Source organism: Pseudophryne corroboree, chromosome 7, assembly GCF_028390025.1.
Source record: "Pseudophryne corroboree isolate aPseCor3 chromosome 7, aPseCor3.hap2, whole genome shotgun sequence".
NCBI lineage: Eukaryota > Metazoa > Chordata > Amphibia > Anura > Myobatrachidae > Pseudophryne > Pseudophryne corroboree.
In genome coordinates, this window is record NC_086450.1 from 485,205,014 (window position 1) to 485,225,742 (window position 20,729).

The window sequence follows — 20,729 nt, forward strand, 5'->3', positions numbered from 1 at the left end:
AGCACACTGAATGAGCCGAAATTCTCCTTGTAGCACACTGAATGAGCCGAAATTCGCACAGTAGCACACTGAATGAGCCGAAATTCACCTTGTAGCACACTGAATGAGCCGACATTCACATTGTAGCACACTGAATGAGCCGAAATTCACACTGTAGCACACTGAATGAGCCGACATTCACATTGTAGCACACTGAATGAGCCGACATTCACATTGTAGCACACTGAATGAGCTGAAATTCACCTTGTAGCACACTGCATGAGCTGAAATTCACACTGTAGCACACTGAATGAGCCGACATTCACATTGTAGCACACTGAATGAGCTGAAATTCACACTGTAGCACACTGAATGAGCCGACATTCACATTGTAGCACACTGAATGAGCCGAAATTCACATTGTAGGACACTGAATGAGCCGACATTCACATTGTAGCACACTGAATGACCCGAAATTCACATTGTACAACACAGTATTCTAGAGGGGGGACATGTGGGGAGATAACAAGGGGGCATGGAGAGAGAGGCATACAGAGAGAAAGGCATGAAGAGAGATGGGGCATTAAGAGGGAGAAAAGAGGGGGGCTTGGCATGAGGAGAAAGAGGCATATGGGGGGGGGGGAGAGCACAAGGGAGTGAGATTTCAGAGAGGTGCTAGCCTCTGGAGAGCAGTTACACATAAAGACAGTACCTTCAGGTGGGGAGGCAGCCCCGTGGTGTCACAAGCTGGGCGATCCGGTATTATTTGCAGTGCTCAAATGCTTCTGGACCCCGCAGCCCACCAAAACATTATGCGGTCATGGGGGGTTATAAAATAAGCGGGAGGAGACGTAGAAGGCAGGAGGAGGCAATGCGGGAGATTGACGGGGTCACGGGGACAGGCAGAGAGAAAGGGAGAATGACGGGGATAGGCGGTGTTGCGCAGCGGCTGATCCAGGAGTCCAGGACAGACTCTTCAGACTTATACTGTCCTGGACTCCTGGATCAGCCGCTGCGCAACTCTGCCTATCTCCGTGTGAAGTGAAGAGGAGCCGAGCCCACTTGCCTGTGTACAGCTCCGGGAGCGCGACGCTGTCACTGCGGTCACGCTCCCGGCTCCCAGCAGCAGAACACACATGACGGAGGCAGCATAGTGCGCCAGCGCGGTGCGGCGCTATAGTAACGGGCGGCAATAGCGGGGGCGGGCGGTGACGGATAAGAAGTCCTTTCCTCCCTGGGTGAATGTGCCACCCCCGGACATTGGGGTGGGTATGAGAAGGGAGGGGGAGTCAGTGAGCGACGCAGCAGTGAAGGAGCAAGAGGTGAGCCGGAACGCGGTGGCCTTACATTTTTTTTTTTTTACTCAGCACCGCCCTTAAAGTGCCGGCGCCCATAGGCAGCTGCCTAAAGCTGCCTAGTGGTAGCGCCGGCCCTGTCTGTACCCGTACAACACGCCTGAGCATTTTTGTGCTTACGCATGCGCAGTAGAGACCTGATCGCTGCGCTAAGAAAAATGGCAGCATGCAGTAAGGTTGGAATGACCCCCTCTTGCCAGCAGGCCACCACAAAATGAAAAGACAAAAGAACAATCTCCAACATGTTTGTCTAGACTTTCTTGGCTGGTTTAAGTATTCTAGATTTTTGTGATTTATGATAATAGTAATGCATGTGGGCATCACCTCCAACAGATGACATAGAAACATAGAATTTGATGGCAGGGCCGTAACTACAGTAGGTGTGTGCCAGTGGTACCTTGCCAAAAGGTGCACAGTTCTGCAACCAGTCCAGTAAGTGACCTTTCCCTTCACCAGTTACAGAGCTTGAGGGTGGTGAGTGTGATATATAAAATAAGAATTTATATTTTATATTAATATAATTTAATAAGTCCAGTGATTGATGGGGAAGGGAAGGACATGACAGTATAATTAATTTAAAAACATGAGGGGGTGGGGGCGCTAATGCTGTTTCCTGCACACAGCACTATAATATCTAGTTAAAGCTATAATATCTAGAAAAGAACAACTTGACCCATCTAGTCTGCCCCTATTTTTTACCATATTTTTACCTCAAACCTTATTTGATCCTTATTTCTGTGTAAGGATATCCTTATGTCTATCCCATGCATGTTTAAATTGCTATACTGTCTTAGCCTCTACCACCTCTGATGGGAGGCTATTCCACTTGTCCACTACCCTTTCTCTGAAATAATTTTTCCTCAGGTTTCCCCTGAAACCCCCCTCCAGTCTCAGCGCATGTCTTCATGTCCTATTGCTTCTCTTCATTTGGAGAATGTTTCCCTCCTGGACATTTTTAAAACCCTTGATATATGTGAAAGTGTCTATCATGTCCCCCCTTTCCCGTCTCTGCTCCAAACTATACATATTAAGACTTTTTTTCTCTTTTTAGGTATGTTTTGTGATATAGGCCATGCACCGGGCTGGGATCTGTAGTTCCACAAAAGGTCCCAATAGCAACAATAGTTTAGCACTGGAAGCTGGAGCCAAGGAACGTAGCTAGAATCAGTGACGTTGTTTGGGGCAAATGCTAAGTGAACACAGAGTCCTTTTATCCCCCTTGAATGGTGATTGGAAGCGTGGGTCACCTGAGTGGAGCGGAAATTGTGGTTGGTGGACTTCCATATTGCTGGAGAGCTGCACACCAGCATGCAGGTAAGTGACGGTGGATAACGTTCTGGGTTCTGACAGTGCCTGACATATTGCCATTAATACTATATTTATCCTTTGGATTTTTGAGACCTAAGTGCATGATTTTGCATTTTTGGGTATTAAACTGTAATTGCCACATGCTTGACCATTCCTCTAGTCTACTTACAGTAGATCCCCAATAATTTATTTTACCCCTCCTGGTGTGTCTACCCTATTGCATACCTGTGTGCCGTCTGCAAAAAGGCATACTTTCCCTGTAATGCCATTTGCAATGTCACCATTAAACATATTAAAAAGCACTGGTTCAAGTACAGATCCCAGGGGTACTCCACTAGTAACATTTCCCTCCTGTGAATGCACTCCATTTACCACAACTCTCTGTTTTCTATCCTGCATCCAAGATGTTATACATTCAACCATCTTAGTATCTAATCCCAAACTTTCGAGTTTATTTAGAAATCTGTGATGTGGGACAGTGTCAAAAGCCTTACTAAAGCCTAGATAAGCTATATACAGCCCCACCTTTATATTTTACTTTAGTCACACAGTCCAAAAAGTCAATAAGATTTGTTTGACATGATCTCCCCAAGTGAATCCATGCTGTTTGGGATCCTGTAAATTGCCGGATTTGAGATAATCTTCAACTCTTTCTTTTAAGAGTGTTTCCATAAATTTCCCTACTACTGGGCAGTAGTTGTTTGCCTCTTCCTTGCTACCACTTTTGTGCAGTGGGACTAAGTTCACTCTTTTCCAGTCCTCTGGAAGTACTCCTGTAGCTAGCAACTGGTTGAATAATTCTGTTAATGGTGCTACCAGCACCTCTTTAAGCTCTTTTAGTATCACTGGATGTATCCTATCTGGCCCCATTGATTTATCTACTTTCAGCTTTGAGAGTTCTGTTAGGACCTTTTCCTCTGTAAATGTACTTGTTTTATTTTTCTGAATATCCCTGAAACTTAACTGTGGCCCTTCCTCTCTCTTTCAGTAGTGAATACTGAGCAAAAATAATTATGAAGATGATCTGCTATTAAATTGTCTCCCTCAACAAGACTCCAAGTCTCTGACTTTAGTCTTATTATTCCGCCTTTTGTTTTTCTCCTTTCACTTATGAACAATATAAGAAACATGGAACGTACAACATTACTCAAATATAAATACAAGACTTTGACTATGGCTATAAAGGTTCCATTCATTACTGAATACAATAGCCAATACCAGGAAATAGAAAAAAACTGTTAAAAGACATTGGCACATCCTCAGAAGTGACCCACTCTTGAAGGAAATCATTCCTGGAAAACCCCCAGTTCGTATACAAAAAAAAACACAAAATATCTTAGAACACGGTTAGTAAAAAGTGCCCTACCTAACAAAAAAAAATGGGTAGAATAAAAACAGTCAGTTTTCATAGATGTGGAGTCTGCATCATGTATAAAACACATAAAAACACCCCAAAGAAAGTATTGGAATCCACATCTACAGGAAGTGGTAGGAAATATCCAAATAAAGAGTTCATTACATGCAATAGTAAAAACTGTATTTATTTTATTCAATGCAGCTGCAAATTACAATACGTTGTGCGTACATCACGATCTCTCCGGGAAAGATGGGGTAAGTATACCCATAACACAAAAAAGAGATATGAGAAACATAACTTATCAAATAACTAAAGAAAAACATGAATGCTCGTTGGAATCCATTTCCCTAGTTATAGGTATCAAAAAAAATGAATGGCAATTGGAGACAAAAAGTTACAGTACTAGCACCCTCCTGGAACAAGCAGAAATGAAATACATACTGTACATGCAGTGTCACTGGGGACTGAGGGGCCCACCAGGGGAATGCTGTTATAGGGGCCCATGCTTAAGAGTGGGGCCAGGCTCCAGTGGGAGCGTGACCAGCAACCACAGAGGTTTGGCTAACCATTACATGTTCTGTGCCCCTTGGTAAATGTATAATAAACCAAATTCTTGTCAAGTATAATGTAATATGTATAATGCATAATTCAAGTGCACTAGGATAGAGTTTGGAACCAGGAGGAGGAGGAGGGCCCACAGGCAGTAGGGCCCATCGGTGGATTCCCCTGTTCCCCTGTGGGCCAGTCCGACCCTGCATACATGGCATGAAAACACTTATTCCATTGGTTTAAATGCAGAATTCAAACTGAAGTGGTTTCTATTATACGTGTACCTCTAGCTTCATATGTTCATTTGTAAGAGAGTATTACTTTTACGTTTATTATGATGATATTTATCATGTTTACATGAATACGACAATGTCTCTCTCTCTCTCTCTCTCTCTCTCTGCTATATATATATATATGCTTATATGCCCAGCTATTTAATTTATAAATAATTGTTTTGTTCTGTATAGAAATTGTATATACAGAAATGTGTTTTTACCATCAGGTATATATCCATTAATTTTTACATATAGTTTTAATCCCACAATTTTAAACACTTATTATATTATGTCTATGCTATAAGTATTTTAGTTAGGGGACTCGCTTTAAGTACATGGTGTTAGTATTGCTTGGAATTGCTGTGTTAATACAGCTTAATTTTTTTTATTGTTTCCGCGCTGCTGGTACGCAAGCTTCCGAATCCAGCGGCAGATGTAACGCAAAAGGTGGAACACTCTAGTGCTACACTCCATACCTGGAAGGTAATTGGTTTGGATACGGGTCACCAGGACAACCCAAAAACCAGAAGCTATGCATTCTAAGATCTAATTATTTGTACTGTATTTTAAGTAGAAATGAGCGGGTATGGTTCTCAGAGAACTGAACCCCCCCAAACTTCACATTCTGAGCTGGGAACCGAATCCGGCTCGGGACTTCCCACCAGACTAGGATGCCAAAACGAGGCAAAATTTCATCATCCTGCTGTCGGATTTCCACGGGTTTTGGATTCCATATAAAAAGCTGCGCATTACCGCCATTTTCACTCCGGACTTGAAGCATGCGGGAGACACACCTCTATCTCTCTCTGTGGGTGGTGGTGTCAGGTGGGGTCAGTGTGTGCTCTCTAGGGGTGCTGTTAGTGGTGCTGTCCTGTCTGTGCTGTTTAGGGTGCTGTCCTGTCACTGTGGTGTCATGTGCTGTTAGTGGTGCTGCAGCTGTACATGGGTGTTGCTGTCCTGGCTGTCACTGTGCTGTACAGGGGCACTGTCCTTCTGTATGCTGTGAAAATACAGAGGTGCTATGAAAATAGAGGGGTGCTGGCCCTGTTCTGTATGCTGTAAAAATACAGGGGTGCTGTGAAAATAAATGTACACTGGCCCTGTCCTGTATGCTGTAAAAATTCAGGGGTGCTGTGAAGCTAAATGTACACTGGCCCTGTCATGTATGCTGTAAAAGTCCAGGGGTGCTGTGAAAATAAATGTACACTGTTCCTGTCTTGTATGCTGTAAAAATTCAGTGGTGCTGTGAAAATAAAAGTACACTGGCCCTGTCTTGTATACTGTATTCTGTACAAATTCAGGGATGCTGTGAAAATAAATGTACACTGGCCCTGTCTTGTATGCTGTAAAAATTCAGGGGTGCTGTGAAAATAAATGTACACTGGCCCTGTCTTGTATACTGTAAAATTACAGGGGTGCTGGCCTGGTCTTGTATGCTGTAAAAATTCAGAGATGCTGTGAAAATAAATGTATACTTCCCCTGTCCTGTATGCTGTAAAAATACAGGGGTGCTGTTGTTAAAATAAAAGTACACTGGCCCAAAAACAGGGGTGATGTGGTTAAAATAAAATTACACTGGCCCAAATACAGGGGTGCTGTTGTTGAAATAAAATTACACTGGCCCTGTCTGGTATGCTGTAAAAATACAGGTGTGCTGTTATAATAAAGGGGTGCTTTCCTGTGAAATGGAGAACAAAAATTTGAAGGAAAAATAGTGAAAGATCAGGAACTACTTCCAGTTCCTATTACTAGTGCTGAAGCTGCTGCTGCCACCAGTCATGACATTGAAGATGCAATTCCATCAACATCATCTGCTAAGGCCGATGTCATAGTGGGCATCTAAAATCCAAGAAGCAAAAATTGATAATCGGACAAAAAAAGAAATTATCTGATAAGAAACATAAAATTGGCAATATGCCATTCACGACATGAAGTGGCAAGGAAAGGCTAAGGCCTTGGCTTATGTTCATGACTGGTGGTTCAGCTTCTCATGAGGATGGAAGCCTTCCTCCCTCTTGAAAAATAAAAAAATTAAGCTTATTAAAGCACAGGAAAAAGCAACTGTGCATTCAGAGATATTACAAATCCCCAAGACAGTCCAAATGTTTTCCGCGGTTGCAATGTCTATGCCTGACCTTCCCTAGACTGTATGGGAAGAGGAGGTTCCTACCTCCATTTTCACGCCCCCTGCAAGAGGAGGAGCACCGCCAGTCCAGTTGCTGATATTGAGATTGAGGATGTCACTGTGGAAGTACACCAGGATGAGGAGGATATTGGTGTAACTGGCGCTGAGGAGGAAGTTGACGATGAGGATTCTGATGGTGATGTGGTTTGTTTGAATAAGGCACCAGTGGAGACAGTGGTTGTCCATGGGATGAAAAAGCCCATTGTCATGCCTGGGTAAAATACCAAAAAAGCCACCTCTCTGGTGTGGAAAAATTTCTCCACAAATCCGACAACAAGTGTCAAACCATGTTAATCCATAATAAATAGGGGTAAGGGGTAAGGACGTTAACCACCTAGGAACAACCTCCCTTATACGTCACCTGCAGTGCATTCATCATAAGTCATTGTCAAGTTCATAAACATTGGGTAATAGTGTAAGCGGTCCACTGACACTTAAATTCCTTCTTTCTGTTGTACCCAAGCTCCTGCAATCCTTACCACCAACTCCCACAAAGTCAATTTCCTCCTCAGTCAGAAATGTAAGTAGTCCTGCAGGCCATGTCACTGGCAAGACTGAGGAGTCCTCTCCTATCTGGGATTCCTCTGGAGGATCCTTGAGTGGTATACCACTGCTGTTGCTGCTGGGAGTCCATCATCACAGAGATGAAGTCGATAAACCACTTGTACTACTTTAACTAAGCAATTCACTGTCCAACATTCCGTTGTGAGGAAGATGAAATATGACAGCAGTCACCCTGTTGCGAAGCGGATTTCTGACGCCATATGGTAGACGTGCATCCGGTATCCGCCATTATTGCAGTGGGATTTAGACAGTTGATGGACGTACTGTGTCCCCGGTTCCAAATCCCATCTAAATTCCACTTCACTAGGCAAGCGACATTAAGAAAAGTGTCCTCAATGTTCTGAAAAATGTGGTTGTACCCACTTTCCACTTAACCCCGGACATGTGGACAAGTGGAGCAGGGCAAATTAAGGACTATATGACTGTGACAGCCCTCTGGGTAGATGTATTGCCTCCCGCAGCAACAACAGCAGCGGCATCACCAGCAGTGTCTCACAAATGCCAACTCGTTCCTAGGCAAGCTACGCTGTGTATCATTGGTTTCTGTAAGAGGCACACCACTGACAACCTCTTACGGAAACTGAGGGACATCATCGCACAATCGCTTACCCGACATAGACTCTCCTGGGGATTTGTGATATCGGACAACGCCACCAATATTGTGCGTGCATTACATCTGGGCAAATTCCAGCATGTCCCAAGTTTTGCACATACAATTAATTTGGTGGTGCAGAATTTTTTTTAAAACGACAGGGGCATGCAGGAGATGCTGTCGCTGACCCGAAAAATTGTGGGCCACTTTTGACATTCAGCGACAGCGTGCGAGGACTGGATTGCCATCAAACACTCCTGAAGCTGCCCTGCCATCACCTGAAGCAAGAGGTAGTAACAAGGTGGAATTTAACCCTCTATATGCTTCAGAGGATGGAGGAGCAGCAAAAGGCCATTCAAGCCTATACATCCACCAATGATATAGGCAAAGGAGAGTGAATGCACCTGACTCAAGCGCAGTGGAGAATGATTTCCATGTTGTGCAAGATTCTCCAACCCTTCAAACTTGCCACACGTGAAGTCAGTTCAGGTACTGACAGCTTGAGTCAGGTCATTCCCCTCATCAGGCTTTTGCAGAAGAAGCTGGAGACATTGAAGTAGACAGAGCGATTCCGCTAAGTATGTGGGACTTGTGGATGGAGCACTTCATTCACTTTGCCAGGATTCAAGGGTGGTCAATCTGTTGAAATCAGAGTACTACATTTTGGCCACCGTGTTCGATCCTAGGTTTAAAGCATACGTTGTATCTCTCTTTCTGGCAGACACAAGTCTGAAGAGGTGCAAAGACCTGCTGGTGAGAAAATTGTCAAGACAAGCGGAACGTGACCCGTCAACAGCTCCTCCTTCACTTTCTCCCGTAACTGGGGCTGCGAGGAAAAGGATACAATTTCCTAGCCCACCCGCTGGCGGTGATGCAGGGCAGTCAGGACCAAGTATTGACATTTGGTCCGGACTGAAGGAGCTGCCATCAATTACTGACATGTCTACTGTCACTGCATATGATGCTGTCACCATTGAAAGAATGGTGGAGGATCAGTGACACCATCCAAGTAGGCACGTCAGACAGTCCGTAAGTATGCTGGCAGGAAAAAGAGGCAAGATTGAGGTATTTGCACAAACTGGCTTTATTTTACCTAAGTTGCCCCCCCCCCCTCCAGTGTGTACTCTGAAAGAGTGTTTAGTGCAGCCAGTAACCTTGTCAGCGATCAGTGTAGAAGATGACTTCCATCAAAATGAATTATAAATTCCTCCATGGAGACATTTACCAGCATTTGCCTCCAGAAAGTACACAGGGACCTGTGATGGTGGATTCCAGTGGGGACGCATTAATACTCTGTGAGGATGAGTATGTAAACACTGATTGGGGTGAGGAATCGGACGATGAGGAGGAGGTGGACATCTTGCCTCTGTAGAGCCAGTTTTTGCAAGGAGAGATTGATTGCTTCTTTTTTTGGTGGGGGCCCAAACCAACCAATCATTTCAGTCACAGTCGTGTGGCAGACCCTGTCGCTGAAATGATGGGTTCGTTAAACTGTGCATGTCCTGTTTATACAACATAAGGGTGGGTGGGAGGGCCCAAGGGCAATTCCATCTTGCACATCTTTTTTTTTCTTTGCATTATATGCTCTTTGGGGCATAGTTTTTAAGTGCCATCCTGTCTGACACTGCAGTGCCACTCCTAGATGGGCCAGGTGTTTGTGCTGCCCACATGTGTTGCTTAGCTTAGTCACACAGCGACCGCGGCGCATCCTTTTGGCCTAAAAATAATATTGTGCGGTGTGAGGTGTGCAGAATAGACTGGAAATGAGTGGAAATTAATGTTATTGAGGTTAATAATACTGTAGGATCAAAAGTACCCCCAAATTCTGTGATTTTAGCTGTTTGTATTTTTATTATTTTCAAAATAATCCAGACCCAAAACGGCTGCACACTTTTCGGTGTTTTGTGTTTTGGTTTTAGATCTGGATCTCTGTTAATGTTTTAAATCTGGATTGGTTTTGCCAAAACCACCCTTTCGGGATTTGGTTTTGGATCGGTATGTTTTTTTTAAAAAACCCATAAAAACAGCTAAAATCACAGAATTTGGGTGTATTTCTGAACCTACTGTATTATTTACCTCAATAACATTCATTTCCACTCGTTTCCAGTCTATTCTGAACACCTCACACCTCACAATATTATTTTTAGGCCAAAAGGTTGCACCGAAGTCGCTGTATGACTAAGCTAAGCGACACAAGTGGGCGGCACAAACACCTGGCCCATCTAGGAGTGGCACTGCAGTGTCAGACAGGATGTCAGTTTTAAAAACTAGGCCCCAAACAGCACATAACGTAAAGAAAGAAAAAGAGGTGCGAGATGGAATTGTCTTGGGCCCTCCCACCCACCCTTATGTTGTATAAACAGGACATGCACAGTTTAATAAACCCATCATTTCAGTGACAGGTGGTTGCCCTGGAAAAAGCTCGCCAAGTTCTCGGAATCATATCTAGCTACAAACATACAACCTCCATATTTGATGACTTTTCACATTATGAGAAGAGGGAAGAGGACAGTGTCAAGAAGGTGATAAAAAATTAGAGAGGAACACGCAATCAGGAACAACACGCAGGCTTTCACCTCCACTCCTATATTGGTGTTGAATGGACTTCAACCAAGCAAATATATAATAACCATATTACTGGACAAACTGAAAAACTAGGGGCCAAATCCTCCAAATTTGTACCCCCTTCTCCATGTTCAGGGATTTAGATAATCTTGGATTTAATGCTAGGATGCAAATAAACTGGTGTATACCACAGGATCAAGATTGGATATTTTCCCCTCCACGGAGTCTGGAGATTATTTTGTGAAAATCTCGTGGCTTTCTTGTTTTCCATTTTTTTTATTGCATTTTTATTTACATATTTTGTGGCAGATGCCATATTTTTGTTTTTCACAGCTCCCAGTTACACGCATGCGAGCATACCTGTGTGTCCCAGTTACACGCATGTGAGCATACCTGTGTGTCCCAGTTACACGCATGTGAGCATTCCTGTGTGTATCAGTTACACGCATGTGAGCATACCTGTGTGTCCCAGTTACACGCATGTGAGCATTCCTGTGTGTATCAGTTACACGCATGTGATCATACCTGTGTGTCCCAGTTACACGCATGTGAGCATACCTGTGTGTCCCAGTTGCACGCATGTGAGCATACCTGTGTGTCCCAGTTACACGCATGTGAGCATTCCTGTGTGTATCAGTTACACGCATGTGAGCATACCTGTGTGTCCCAGTTACACGCATGTGAGCATACCTGTGTGTCCCAGTTGCACGCATGTGAGCATACCTGTGTGTCCCAGTTACACGCATGTGAGCATACCTGTGTGTCTCAGTTACACGCATGTGAGCATTCCTGTGTGTATCAGTTACACGCATGTGAGCATACCTGTGTGTCTCAGTTACGCGCATGTGAGCATACCTGTGTGTCCCAGTTACACGCATGTGAGCATACCTGTGTGTCCCAGTTGCACGCATGTGAGCATACCTGTGTGTCCCAGTTACACGCATGTGAGCATACCTGTGTGTCTCAGTTACACGCATGTGAGCATTCCTGTGTGTATCAGTTACACGCATGTGAGCATACCTGTGTGTCTCAGTTACGCGCATGTGAGCATACCTGTGTGTCCCAGTTACACGCATGTGAGCATACCTGTGTGTCCCAGTTGCACGCATGTGAGCATACCTGTGTGTCCCAGTTACACGCATGTGAGCATACCTGTGTGTCCCAGTTACACGCATGTGAGCATTCCTGTGTGTATCAGTTACACGCATGTGACCATACCTGTGTGTCTCAGTTACGCGCATGTGAGCATACCTCTGTGTCCCAGTTACACGCATGTGAGCATACCTGTGTGTCCCAGTTACACGCATGTGAGCATACCTGCGTGTCCCAGTTACACGCATGTGAGCATACCTGTGTGTCCCAGTTACACACATGTGAGCATACCTGTGTGTCCCAGTTACACACATGTGAGCATACCTGTGTGTCCCAGTTACACGCATGTAAGCATACCTGTGTGTCCCAGTTACGCGCATGTGAGCATACCTGTGTGTCCCAGTTACACGCATGTGAGCATACCTGTGTGTCCCAGTTACACGCATGTGAGCATACCTGCGTGTCCCAGTTACACGCATGTGAGCATACCTGTGTGTCCCAGTTACACGCATGTGAGCATACCTGTGTGTCCCAGTTACACGCATGTGAGCATACCTGTGTGTCCCAGTTACGCGCATGTGAGCATACCTGTGTGTCCCAGTTACACGCATGTGAGCATACCTGCGTGTCCCAGTTACACGCATGTGAGCATACCTGCATGTCCCAGTTACACGCATGTGAGCATACCTGTGTGTCCCAGTTACACGCATGTGAGCATACCTGTGTGTCGCAGTTACACGCATGTGAGCATACCTGTGTGTCCCAGTTACACGCATGTGAGCATACCTGTGTGTCCCAGATACACGCATGTGAGCATACCTGTGTGTCTTGTTTATTTTATTCATATTTAATTTTTAAATAAAGCAGCCCCTTAGATGTTTTAGCAGCCCCTCCTGAGCCCCCACAGCAGCCCTGGATGGGGCAAGTTGAGTTTAGGTGGGTTTGGTACAGTACTATGCAGGACTGTGCAGTGATTTTTTTGTTATTGAGCTCTTGCCCTAGTGGAGCTTACCACTCTACAGTCCAAACTCATTTCATACTATAAGTAGGACTGTGGGAGGAAGCGATGCTAACCTATGTGCCCACAGCATGCCTCAGCCTGAAAGCCAGACATCTTCCTGGCTGCAGGACACCACGAGACTCCATACTGGGCCCTTATTCAGTAACTGTTTGCTTTTTTTGCTGCTATCCTACATTGGGTACTACTGCTAAGTTTGTTATCTATGTGAACACCTCAATCTTTTTCCAGTACAGAATCCACTAGTTTTTCCACATTTAGTATGTAGGTAGTATTTTTGTTCTTACTACCAAAGTGCATGACCTTACACTTGTCTGTATTGTAGCTCATTCTCCATTTTGCTGCCCATGTTTCCAGTTTAAGTGGGATCTGACCATGCCAGTTAAGTGGATAAGTAAATAGAGATTTGAAGGCTATAAACATGTGACGCAGGAATTCACACTCACGAGCCCAAAGAAGCCGGCCCTGGCAAAGGCCTCCTTGTTCCTCAGGTCCAGCAGTGATCTACTTTACTGACGTACTTCTCTATCTCCAGGATCTCCTTCCTGAACGCCCGCACGGTCCTTATATTCCCGATACGTTCTTCTGCCAGCTGGAGACAGGAACAGCGGACACACAGTCTGAGCAGGTTTTACGTACGCATCATAACATTCATCAAGACACTGATTTATTATCCAAACAGGGGGAATAAAGCAATAATAATAATACATAGCAAAGCTCCAAGCGTATATGAATATTTATACCCCTAACCCTAAGGTATTACATTTACACTTTAGGCATCAACCCTGTATTGTACTAATACTACTGATGGGGGTGGCTGTATGTGTAATTATACTCTGAGTATGGTATCAGTATTTTATTATAATCTTTTAATTATATGTCACCGCAAGTGTCCTGTAGCGCCAGATACATGGAATATCATACAAAAAACAATTGGCAGTACATTAGACAGTTTAGAAATTGACAGCTAAAATAATTGCATGACAGAAGCCCGCTAATTACATAATTAGGTGGAGACAGGAAAGAGGGCCCTGCTTGTGTGAGCTGACATTCTAGAGGGAACATGGGCTGACACAAGGAGGCAGAGGTGAGCAGGGCTGAGGTGTGCAGAAGCTGGAGACTTTGTGGATGGTGGTGGTACTAGGGTTGAGCGAAAGGGAATTTAAAGGTGCGAGACTGTCTGAGTGAGCATGGAAGAGTATTCCAGAGGTTGGTGCAACGCATGAGAAGTCCTGATGGTAAGAGAGGGAAATAGAGATCAGGGAGGAGGCGAGGTTGTGGTAATTGGTGGTAATGTGTGTGGAAATGAAGTTGGAGATCTAGGCGGCTGGAGCACTGGTTGCAGTAATGCACTTTGTACAGTGCTGAGGACCCTATAAAGAATGCATAATATTAATAATAACAAGCAGCACTATTTCCCAACGTCCTACAGCTGATCAGTGCGTGCCAGGTGGCACGTACTTACCTCCTGTATCCAACTCCTATATCTTACAGCAGATGTATTCAACGTGCGGCCCTTCAGCAGAACCACACATACCAGCATGCTGTGCCATAGTTTTAGCATGTCCTAATAACAAAACTGTGGAGCTTGAAAGGGTTCAGAGGTGAGCCACCAAACTGGTTAAGGGGTTAGAGCGGGCTTGGCCAACCTGTGGCTCTCCAGCTGTTGTGAAACTACAAATCCCAGCATGCCCTGCCACAGTTTTGTTATTACGGAATGCTAAACTTGTGGCAGGGCATGCTGGGACGTGTAGTCCCACAACAGCTGGAGAGCCACAGGTTGGCCAAGCCTGGGTTAGAGGCACTGAATTATAAGGAAAGACTTACAAGGTTAGATATGTTTACACTGGAAAAGAGGAGACTGAGAGGGGACATTATTAATATTTATAAATGCATAAAGGGACAATAGAAGGATTTATCAGACGATCTGTTTATTAAAAAAATGCTACACAGGACACGAGGACATCGCCCGAGGTTAGAAGAAAAAAAAAATTATACAGAGCGGAGGAAAGGGATCTTCACAGAAAGAGCAGTAAGGATTTGGAATTCTCTACCAGAGAAGGTAGTATTGGTGGACTCAGTCAATAAGTTTAAAAATGGATTAGATAAATTCCTAACTGAAAGAAATATCCAAGGATACAACATTTCAATAATAATTTTTTTTATAATACAGGTTGAACTTGATGGACATTTGTCTTTTTTCAACCTCCAACTATGTAACTATGACAGGGTATGCTGAGATGTGTAGTTCCAGTGCAGCTGGAGGGCCGCATGTTGAGTACCGCTGTCCTACAGATTGTAAGCTTTGTGTTCTCTTATCGCTCTGCTCACAGCCAGTATTGTTTTATTACGGTGAGTACGCTGGTGCTATGTAAATATATATTGAGAAGACCTTCTCTAAAGCGCGATAGGTAGCGAGTTGTGGCAACACAAAAAAACTACAGCGACAAAGAGAAATTAAACAGGAGACCATAAAGGACACCAAGTGCTATGCAAATATATTTATGTATAGGTATAGGATCGTTACTGTTTTATAATAAATACAATTATGCAGAGAAATTAATCTAATTATTAAATAGCCAGAATTATAATATTATTTATTTATAAGTCAAACAGTGGTTCAAGCATTACCATCATCCCAATGCCGACGGAAGCCTGCGCCAAGGCCCGGAGCCCATCTGAAACGTTCTCGGTGACAGATCGGCCAATCAGGTCGGTGTCGGATGACAAGCGATTGATCAGCTTTCCTGTTCGGTTTTTGTAAAGAAGCCGACTTCCTGCCTCAGAACGGAGGAGAAGAGCGAGGAGCGCAACCGACGCACGATCCGCTGACCTGATGACAGGAAATATATTTAAGTTGAAGTTTTATATTTTGATTAGGAATATAAGCAAATCAAAAGAGAAAATAAGGTATGCATAATTAAATATATTTCATTATTGATTGCAGGCATAGCAATTATACTACATTTGCACAATTGGGTTCAATTTAGGCATGTTTGGCGAATTAGCTGAAGCAAATGGGCATACGTATCATCACCTTGCAACTTACCCCAGGGGGCTCAGTATCCACTTGACATCCCACTCCAAACAGGCGTCCATCTCTGAAGACATTTCGCGTTGACAAGCACTTCGGTTTCATCTACACCCCCTCTAACCTCCTGCCACAGACCCTTTGGTGCACCGGGCCATAGGTGGAAAATGTTGCAGTCTCCAGTGCGAATTGATGAGCATAGTCACTTAAAAAAGAACAGCAAGTCACTGAATAAAAAGTTGCTGTGACCGGACGCTTCCGAAAGCCCTCATCGCCTCGCGTCCCTCTGTCACAGAATGGAGTTTGGGTCACATGGGACCTGGAAAATTAGGGGATTACCGCTTGCCGTCAATAACCGCCTGTTACTGACTTCACCCACTGTGCTGTGGGTGGGTACTATGTTGCCACCACCAGACTCTTCCTTGCCATGGCATCTGGAACCATGGATCTGCTCTGTATGCATCGACACGCTGTCTTACCAAACCTGTGTGGTGTTGACGAATCCCCACAGGTTGCTTGAGCAAGCCTCTGAACGGTAGCTGGCAGGAGGCGGAGCTTGGAGACACTGGGTGTTACCTGAAACAGCTGGAAAATGGAGCTATGTTTGGCATAGCCCTGCAGGTCACAAGATGAAGTGGTCGTCTTAAGGCAGAAGATGTTTATTTGCCCAAATAGTTCTAAAAAGAACTCAGCAATACAGCAGATGTTTACACCAGAAAGTAGCTGGTATAATACACACTGAGGCTCGCAGCCTCCAAAGACACTGTATCTCATGGGGTAGTCCCCCCCCTGAGACTTTTCCATCCAATCAGGATATCTTACAAAATGTAACTAAATAAATTGCATTTTATAACTTCACAAAGCAATTTCCTCCTTCCTGTCACACACACAAAGTTTGGTGTCATTTAAACTGCGTCCTTTACCACCTGGTAGGTTACACTTCGCCTTTGATACATTTATCACATAGCTTCAAAATACAGTTTGTATTTGATTTCTCAAACAAATGTTCCTCATCCTTCCTGCATCTATTGTTCAGGATTCATATATCAATCAAACCAGCTACATAAATAAATACAGGTTCCAAACCTATACCAATCCATACCACTTTACATGCGGAATAAGGAAACTCCCCCGTTATTAATACCTTTGTCTAAGGAACTCACACTCCCAGCCATTACCTGCCTTGCACTGTACAACATCAAAAGGTTTTATCATTCACCAGATCTGATAGGAGATGACAATTAGCATCCCATTGCCTAGCCATAGAAGATAATGGATCCCTATTCAGTCATATAGTAAGTGCATTTTTCCCTTTTAAAATACATGTGAGCACATCTTAAATATAACTTTGAACACACCCCAACCAACTCTAACTCTCTCTGCACATGTTATATCTGCTCCCCCCCTTCCTCCCTGCAGTTCACATGGTCTTATCCATTAGAGAAAGGTTTTGCTGCTGCAACCAGGTCTAAATTAGGCCCAGTGTTTTTATGGTTGGGAAATTAGGGGGAGCTGCTCAACAAAAAGGCTAATTGATGCTGTTGAATTGGCTATTAAATGGATTTACATGGGCACAGAGTGCCAGTCATCAGTGACCCAGGGACCCCAGGAGGGAGGTATAGACTGGGCACTGAGAATAGGCATGTGCAGGGGGCATTCATGTCTGCTATTGTTATGTTACACATGGTTTAGGGATTGTTTCTTTGCTGTTTGGTAACTACTGCAGAGCAGTGAAGTCGCGCGCGCTCCTGAAAAGGGATGTGGCCTATGAAAAGGGGGTGTGGCTTCGTGGGAGGACCCGTGATCGCGAGCCACGCCACCATTTTCGCCACTGAGGGGGCATGCCCATCGCTCTGTGAGCCGCTGGCATGCCCCCTCTCCCCCTGTCTGCACTGAATAATGCGCACAGCGTCTATTCTCCACTGCTCTGCTAAGCGGGTGGGACAGCGGGACAGTCCCCAAAAAACGGGACTGTCCCGCGAAAATCGGGACAGTTGGGAGGTATGATGATATTTCACACACGATTCCCAGTACATTTCTGCGTTGTCTTGTTTTGTATGGAAAGTACAGATGGATCCACACTAGTGGTGGCTTTGTCTGTGACAAGGAGAGCCCGGGCCTCCCAGAGTGTCCCCATCCGCCTGAGACTCACCCCATTCACTTGAAAGGAGAGCATCTCCGTCTTCGCGCCCGGACAGAGACGCTCTGAATGGGAACGTCTCTGTGCACTTCCGGCGTGACTAGTCTGATGGATCGCCTAGTCACGCCGGGAGTGCTCGTTTGCTATGGAGCCGCCTCAGATGAGTGCGGCTCCATGTGTACTTGTGAGTTGGTTGGATTGGTTATTGCGAATATACAAAACATTTCTAAACACAAATAACTGGTGTGTGTTTGTGCCGCTGCTCAGTGCAGCCAGCCTTTGGTCTATGTTGGTGAACAATGGGCCTAATTCACACCTGATCACTGTGCCTCAAATGACACTGTCCTGCGATCAGAGAGTCGCTGCCCTGGGGGAGTGAATATTCACCCTGTGCAAGTGTGCGATTGCATGTGTACGCTGTGCGACAATTCCCCATAGTCAGCAGACAGCTGCAAAACCATTCCCATCACACTCACCATCTAATGTGTTTCCCATTCTGTGCAGTGTGTGCAGTGTGTGCAGTGTGAGCAGTGTGTGTGCAGTGTGTGTAGTGTGTGCGTAGCCCAGGACTTGTCTATCTAACATTCCACACTCAACATGAGTTTTTTTTTAGTTTTTTTTGGTGTTGTTTTCTCCGTACAGTGACTGGGAACCCTGATTACTGCACCATGTCCCCTCGTATGGCTTCGGGCATTATTCCCAATTGTAGTCCATGTGGATCGTAAAGTATGAAAAAGTTCAATAAATGACGACCTTTTGTCATGTCAACCTAGAACATGTCGACCTAGAATCCCTGTCGACCTAAAAACCAGAGCCGGCCCTAACCAATATGATGCCCTAGTCAAGATTTTGGCTGGTGCCCCCTAGCACCGCCGCTAGTTCTGCAGGAGATGCCTGGCATGAGTCAGCTGGCAGCTCTGCTAACGTTGGGCGCCTTTTGTTTATGGAAATGCATCTTATTTGCATTACTGTGTGGCTAGGATGCACAAGCAGCTTCCGCTGATTAAAATAATATGCAGCATGCCTATACTCTGTGTGCGACTGCGGCTGTATCTGCATACGAAATGCTACATTACAGTGATTTCCAGGAATACACTGCAACGTAGCATTTCGCATGCAGATACAGCCGCAGTCACACACAGAATATAGGCATGCTGCATATCATTTTAATCAGCAGAAGCTGCTGGTGCCCCTAAGCATACCAAATGCCCTAGGCATTTGCCTAGTTTGCCTATGCCTAAGGTCGGCTCTGCTAAAAACCATGTCGAACTACTTACTGCCAACCAATAGTGGTCAACCTAGACATTGTCGACCTAGAGACCGGATCCCGTGTATGTGTATGTCATTGTGATTACTGTGAAACATGGGTAAACACAAACTCTGTAGTGTATGCCACACTAGATTCTCTTCCTTATCTACTGATTCTGTTTCATGTGAACAATGCAGCCAATCTTCACAACTCAGTGAAGGGGCTGAGGGAGAGGGTGCAGAGCCCTCCTAGCTAGGGGCTCTTAAAACTATGATGGCTGATATGTCATCGCAACTGTCTGCCTATGTTCAGAAAACTCAGCTACTACAACAGGCTGTTGCAGACTTAGCTGCTAGGGCAGATATTACACAGCCCTCCATCTCTCATGCAGGTCCACAGAAGCGTGGGTTATCTGCCCTACTCTCTGATTCAGAGGAGGAGATACAGGAGGATGGGGAGGACTTAGATCTCATTAGTGGGGATCCTGATTCTGCTCAGGGTATTGAACCCCATTCTGGCTATACGGGATGTGTTGAAGCTCCCTCTAGAGGACGCTGCGTCACAGCAGTAGTTTTTCTTCACACAAAACAAGCCTACTGTCATTTTCACTGATTTTGCAGGGTTACTGTAGATGACCTATTTAAGTTGGCCTGGAAAAATCCAGACATACAATTCCAAGAATCAAAAAAGTTTTACGCACTTTACCATTTGCTCCTGAAGGTAGGAAATTCTGGGAAGAACCCCCAGGGGTTGACGTATCAGTCTCTCGACTGTCCAAAAAGGTGGGGTTTCCTACCCCGGGCTCCTTTACCATGAAGGATCCTGGGGACAGAAAGATAGAGACTACACTCAAATCTATTTACATGGCAGCAGGTATATCACGGGGGCCGGTCATAGCAGGTTGCTGGATGACCCATGCCATTCATATGTGGGCTACTCAGATTCAGGAGGGCCTCTCCGGGGCAATGCCTCTTGTCACTATGGAGACTCTCTTCAAGCACATACAGGACACTTCACGCGTCCTGTGTGACTCGCTCAAGGAGAAGGGAATTATTAATGCTAGGACTTCTGCCATGGCAGTGTCGGCACGCAGGGCTTTGTGGTTGCATCAGTGGGTAGCGGACGCAGAATCAAAGCGCAGTGTGGAATATCTCCCCTTTTCGGGAGAATGACTCTTTGGGGTTGAGTTGGATATGTGGATTTCCAAAGTCACTGCTGGGAAATCCACGTTTCTCCCCTCTGGGGCCCTGCCAGCTAGGCTTTCCTACCCGGGGCCGCCTGTTCAGTCCTTTCGGTCTAACAGATTTCGTACTAGGGACAGAGGTGCCTCCAATGCAAATAGAGGTGCCAGAGATAAGTCAAAAAGACCTGCAACCACTGGTTCTCAGTAACAGAGCACCAGTTCTGCTTCCACTAAGTCCTCAGCATGACAGTGCCCACCCACCCCGAGGAAATCTGAAAATGCGAGCC

At 45.1% G+C, this 20,729-nt stretch overlaps 1 long non-coding RNA gene across 1 annotated transcript; it reads left to right on the forward strand.

Annotated features, from left to right (window-relative positions):
* Positions 1 to 1,023: 1,023 nt before the first annotated feature.
* LOC134945661 (uncharacterized) lies at positions 1,024 to 13,527 on the forward strand. Its single transcript, XR_010182143.1, has 3 exons — positions 1,024 to 1,301; positions 2,386 to 2,648; positions 13,375 to 13,527. It is a non-coding gene; the product is annotated as an uncharacterized LOC134945661 (long non-coding RNA).
* The last annotated feature ends 7,202 nt before the right edge of the window (positions 13,528 to 20,729 follow it).